This window comes from Pteropus medius, unplaced genomic scaffold, assembly GCF_902729225.1.
Source record: "Pteropus medius unplaced genomic scaffold, Ma_sr-lr_union100, whole genome shotgun sequence".
In the NCBI taxonomy this organism is placed as follows: Eukaryota; Metazoa; Chordata; class Mammalia; order Chiroptera; family Pteropodidae; genus Pteropus; species Pteropus medius.
Window position 1 is genome coordinate 2,453,345 of NW_024348304.1, and position 6,729 is coordinate 2,460,073.

A 6,729-nucleotide genomic window follows, 5' to 3' on the forward strand; every position below is an offset into this window, starting at 1 on the left:
CAAGCATAAAGCTATGTTGGTATGAAATGTTATTTAAATATTTTCGTTACAAGATCTGTGCCATTTGAAACCATCTAAATACAGGTCTATCTAAAGCCAAAAGAACTAGTTAAATGTTTTAAAAAACATGGAAGACGGTCTGGTGGTACGGACTTGTAGGACACAGATAAATGAGTTTGCGTAATTTTTCCCCTTTACCGAATTGACTATTTTTGGAAAACTTATGTAAATGAATTATTTGTTTCTGCAATGTAGAATGAAAGAAGAGTCTCAGATATTTTAGTAGTCTTTAGTTACCATTAACAAAAACACAAACAACTTATGACAAATCGTCTCTAAAACCAGGCACCCGGCTCCCGGGGCACTGTCAGCGGAGCGGAGAACAGACAAAAAGTTGATCCTGAAAATTCTTCTCGCCCGATGACTTCTCGCACCCCGGCGTAGTGAAATTGCGTACGTGAGACTCTCGAGTGGAGTAAAGACAGCTTTCCCCTCATCGGACAGCCCTCCCAAGGCAGGACGTGGCCTTCCCAACACTGTCCGACTCTCATGCGTCGCTGTCCAAAAGGAGGCAGACACGCCTGCAAACGCCAGCCGGGACTCGGCTCTAAAACACGAATCACCGCCTCTGGCTCCTGTGCGCGCGAGTGGCTGGGGGATGGGAGTCACAGACGCCTCCGGCGTCGGCAACGTTGAGCCTCCGGCGTTTGTGGCGCCACGTGGGCAGGTGCGCCTTGTCAGGGGCCACCCGAAGGCCCGTGGTATGTACCCGTTGTCATCTCCGTCAGGCCCAAAGGGCTGAGCTCTCACTTGGTGGGTGGGCGGGAGCGAGCTCCACACACGGGATAAACTGCTCAGCTTTTATGTGACTCTTGTTGGTCATGCGTGACTCTTGTTCGTCATGCGTCCTGGTGGATACAGCCAGTAACTCTTGTCAAGCGATCAGCGTTTGGTACCTTGTGCAAAATGGACTGCTAAACAAAGTCACCCGAGGGTTTGATGAAAGTGACAAATGCAGGTCTAAGAAAATGAAAGTTCTTAGCCAGAAAATATTTTATACAATTTTTAATCCTGTATTTTTAACCTCGTTAATGAGTCAGTTAGGCTTCTGGAATGCACTGTCCTGCATGTGAGGAGGACTGTTACAGGCTATAGTGATGTTTAGGAATTTGAGAATTGGTGTGTGAAATAAGTGCTTGGGGTCACAGATTCAGTTTTTCGTTTTTGCTCTGCTGAGGATATCTTGGAAACAATTTTTTTAAGACGACCATGCTGTAGGAATTAATAAATGTTAATTCTTTTGGAATAAGCACGATCACAGCCTATAACATTTAAATGAGTGAGGTAAACAATGTGTTTACAGTAAGCCGCGAGCAGCTACGTAAATGAATGGGCATCCCGTGATTAAAGAAATTTAAAGATTAAAAGCATTGAGAGGCAATTATTCCTATTGCAAAAGCACTCTCTTCAGGGCGAGGCGGGTTGGCTGCAGGTTACGTGTCAGGTATGGGTGGTGTTTCTTCCAAGAACGTACAGACCACTCCCAACTCCTCCCTTCTGAAAGAAAAAGAGGAGGCAGATAATGGAATCCTCCCAGCCCACACCTGCTTCCTCTTTTTCTTTCGGACCCCTTTCTTCCCATTCAGTCCCGAAGCAACGCAGCAACGGGGTGGGAGAAGACAAGGAGCTCAAATGTAAGGAATGTCCTGTTTCACACACATTACCTCATTTAAATCTCGCCACACCCTCTGAAGCGAGGTAATGATAACACCCCATCCTGCAAATGATGCTCAGAAATATTAAGTAACTTGCTCTGAGTCACACAGCAAGAAGGTAGAGGGATTTACATGCAGATGTGTGCACCCTCTTCCCCTCTCGAGGTCTGACTACACCGTCTCATAGGTAGTGAGTTCCCCTGATACGCCGAAAAGTATGGCTGAATGAAGGAAAGCATCGTATACGGCAAGGAACACTTGGTTACTTTTCATGAGTCTGCGGATGCTGGAGTTCAGAGGTCCCGCTTACAGTAAATGCACTTCCAGAAAAGCTACTCTTTCAATGCACGTCACCTTATTCTTTCTTTTCTGAATAATTTCAGACATCTTAGCCAAAAAGCTATAATTTTAAATTTATCACTATGCTATCCTTATGAAAACTTTCAACTTACTCCCTCCCCAAACATGTCTAACATCACCATTACCTACTGACTGTGGATTGAAATAGCAAATCGTTATGATGTCTGAATTCACATCCAAAGCACACTGGTTTTCTTCCAGCGTCCCCATATTTATTATTGTTAAAACATATAACTTTTAAAACTCAAATGGTTTTCCCAAGCCAATTCTCTAATCACAGACATAAATTTCACTCCATGAAGGAAAGGAAAACAGGCAGTATGACCAAAATTAGGGATACGATCAAATTTCAAGGAAGGGGAAAAAAAAGAAAGATCAGGCATGGAATTCTTTCCATCGCTTTTGCTCGTGAAACACGGTTAGAACAAAGCCCTGCCTTCCTCCTCACAGAAAGCATGAGGTCGCATGGAGGAGTGGGGGCTGCCATCCCTCAGGCTGATTCGGCAAGGGGCGGGGGTGGGTCTCTGCACCTGCATTTTCTCTCAGGAAACACCCGTTGCATATTGATGAAGCTTCTAAATTATGACAGTCCCTGAGAATTGTGATAACCGGGCACTATAAATAAGGAAAGGCCAGCTATGGATGGCGGACTCTGAGGTATTCTTTTGATGGCTGCTACTAAAAATACCTCCACCCTCGAGGCTTGCTTTTTAATGTTTATCGAGATTTTTCTCTACAGGAGTCTCTTTTCATCTTTCAGACTTGCTATTGTTTGAAGCTCAGTAGTGCTCGACCGTCTTTTATAAATGTTAATTCTTACTATCTGCATTAAGAGCCTGGGACAAGACAGGTCCCCAGTCTTACTGTTACCCAAAGTGGCGCAGCTGTCCAGGGCCTTTCCCTCCAGTCAGCGGTGTCATCAGCTGCCCTGTGGGACCACCAGAGGTCTCAGCGAGGGGCATCCGGGTGGTGGGGCCCAGAGGCGGTGTTGGGAGAGAAGGAGCAGGCCCTAGGGGTGACAGAGGCACAGGTGGCACTGACCTGAAGGCTCCACTTCTTGGGAGTGGCAGGTAGAGTGTCAAAATGGTGACAACTGGAAGATTGGTCAGTCTTCATAATCTATTTAGCTGCCGTATGTATGTGTTGGGGCGGGGGTGGGGTGGAGTTATGCTGGGCTCCGCACTAGGAAGAAAGAATAACAATTTCTCACGAGCCAATCTTAAGGATTCGAACGCCCAGAAACTCCATGCTAGGGCTTCATCCAAGTCTGTGGACCCTAAAAATTATCAAAGCGGATGTTGAAATGTTTACCCTGTATCAGAACAACCCACCGAGGCGGTGACTATTTGTATCATTCCTACGTGCAGGTGGGGACGGCAAGTTACAGAGAGGCCACACAATTGCTGGAATCTGCCCAAGATTACATTGCTCTGAAGCAGCTGAATTGGGATTCAAACCTAGGCAGTTTGGCTTCAAAAAAAATTTAATTATGGCACATTTCAAACATACACACTAAAGTAGAGAGAATGGGGCGATGAACTCCTGTGGACCCATCTCCCAGCTGCGATGATTAACTCATGGCCGGTTCTGGGTTTTTTTCTGTATCTCTTTCTACTTCATGGTCTCCCAGCCCCGTTTCTGGATTATTTCCAAGGAAACGCAGACATCCTATCATCTCATCAATAAATATTTCAATAAGTATTGCTAAAATCATAATGGCTTTGAAAAAAACTCACTCTCTTTTTCATAAGATACACTGAGTACCTGTTGTCTTTCTTCTAGTGACGTTAAGAGCTGTGAATATCTTTGTCCGCATCTGCGATAATCTAATTCTAACGTTTCTTCTTTACTTATTTGCTGGAATTCTTATTTGATTATCCTGATGTACAGTTTGCACAGGGCAGGCCAGACAGATGCCAAATCTACAAACATCTCCCTCTCTTTTCATTCTTTACTAGTTGCAATGAGTCGGTTTCTGAACATCAGCCAAAGCTGATCACTTAAGTTTTAAAAAAGTATCATAATGAACTTATGGATCTTTAAACATATGTGATATTTATTTGATGCTCAGATTGTTTTGTTTTGGTCAGGGGGATGCTCCTTTAAGTTACACTCATGAGTCCATCGGTCATCTTCAACATCTCCCCTTCTTTTGCTTGTATAAAACATTCTAGGCTCACTTTGTATATTTCTTGTCTGTAATTAGGTCTTTTTCCAAGGAGCTGGAATTTCCAAGGAGCTGAAATGGTATTTAGAGACCACCACCTGGATATGAGGGGTGCTTATCACTGCTGGATTGGTCACTGTTTTGTCCTTCCTTCTTATTGCCTCTCTCCTCCCTCCCGCTTTCGTTTAAAGAGAAACTAAATAAGTTCTTACTGATAATTATGTATTCGTTTTCTCCTTTCATATAAGATATGTAACTAAAAATAGTTTCAGATTAATAATATAAAATATTATTATTAAAATATAATTATAAAAATAGTTTGAATTAATTTTGCAGTTTTTTCATGAGTAGAAAATACACCACTAAGGATGTACAGTCAAATTATTGTCTTTTCTTACTATGGTAAAATTGGCATACAACATTATATATATTTCAAGTGTACAGCATCATAATTCAAAATTTGCATGCATTATGTAGTGACCACCACTGATCACCAAGGCCAGTTACCATCCATCACCATACACTTGATCCCCTTTACCCACTTCGCCCTTCCCAGAATCCCCTTTCCTTCTGGTAACCACTCATCTATTCTCTGTATCTGCGAGTTTGTTTTTTTTTTTTCCAATTTATCTAAAAGTTTTTTTTAAAACATATATTCCACATACAAGTGAAATCATAAGCATTTATCTTCCTTGGTCTGACTTAATTCACTCAGCATAATACCCTCAAGGTCAATCCAGGTTATTTCAAATGGCAATGTTGCCTTCCTTATGGCCGATTAGTATCCCGTTGTATATGGTACTGTATCTTCTGTACCCATTCACCCAGTAACAGGTTGTTTCCATATCTCGGCTATTGTAAACAATGCTGCAATAAAGATGGGGAGCATTTATCTTTTTGAATTAATGGTTTTGTATTCTTCACATGAATACCCGGAAGTCGGGTAGCTGGGTCACATGGTAGTTCTCATCTTAATTTATTCGGGAACCTCCACTCTGCTTTCCATAGTGACCACACCAGTTTACACTCCCACCAGCGGTGCACGAGGGCTCCCTTTTCTCCGCATCCTCTCCGACACTTGTTATTTCTTGTCTTTTTTGATAATAGCCATTTTAACAGGTGTGAGGCGATAGCTCATTGCGGTTTTGGTTTGCATTTCCCAGATAATTGGTGATGAGCATCTTTTCCGTGCCCATTGGTTATCTGTATGTCTTCTTTGGGAAAATGTCTATTCAGATCTTCTGCCCATGTTTTAATTGAGTCGTTTGTTTTTTATATTGTTGGGTTGTATGAGTTCTTTATCTATTTTAGATATTAACCCCTTATCAGATATATAATTTACCAATATCTTCCATTTACACTATGTGGAATAAAGTACTAGGAAAAATGGTTTAAAAACCTGGAAAAATGAGCTCTAATTAAACAAAAGAAACTTAGGAAATGCCTTGGGTGATGTTAGGACAGAAAGCGACCTGATGTGAGAGAGACTGAAGCCACATCCCAGTAGAAACACTGAAGGGCGAGGCGTGATAGCCGGGCCGACAACGAGAAGCTGTGGGACTCTCCGGTTCTCAACCCTCCAGGCTCTCCTGTAGAGGACGAGACCCATCCGTCTGGGAAGGTTCTGGAAGCAGAAGCAGGCCCGGGAGGTGTTAGAAGTGTGTCACTCAGGGCTCCTCAGGGGAGCGGTGCCACTCCCGTGGGCAGCGTGGGCTGAGGTGTTTATTATAGGAATGAAACCTTGCTCGGTTGTGGGGAGTTAGGTGACGGGAAGGACCAGAGGGTAGAGCTGGAGGTCACAGAAGGAGTCATCCCCTCGAGAAAAGGCTGAAGCACTGCCTGGGTGGGCAAGTCGGAGCTGGCAGGGAGGTCCGAGAAGACATGCCCAGGTAGCTGTGGAAGTGGGGCTATGAAGGGGAGCTGGGGAGTGATTTGGGGGGAGCTGTTTCCTCTGAGCAGCCTCTGCGACCCAGTGACCGGTAGCGGGCTGCTGGGGTCTGCAGGGCTGACACAGGGGAGAAGAGCTAGCCGTGGAGCAGGGGAGAGTGAGGACAGTGGGACCAGCCAGGCTGCTCTGCACCTTCCTGTCACCATGTCTGACTGAAGACATGACCTCGGCTTCCCAGATCTTGGCAGGCTCTTCCTCAGGGGAAAAAGGAGACGTAAAGGGAGGACTTGATATCTGTCCCAGTGTGAGACCTGGGGAGGCCGTGGGGGACCACCCGCATGGCTGGGTGTCGTAGGATGCTCCAAGCAGTGGCATTCGAGGGTCATAACTGCCACGTGCATCAAGTCTACTCACTTAGCCACGTCTGGACCACTGTACTCTCCTCTTCGCCTCTGTCCCTCTTCATTTTCTGTGAACTGGGAGTCTCCATTTAGAGACTTGATCTAAATGCAGATGAGATTTTTCTTTTAAGTGAGAGTAATTCAACATAGGTACCCAGTATCTGCTGTCTCTCTCTCTTTTCGCGATGCGGGGGGTCA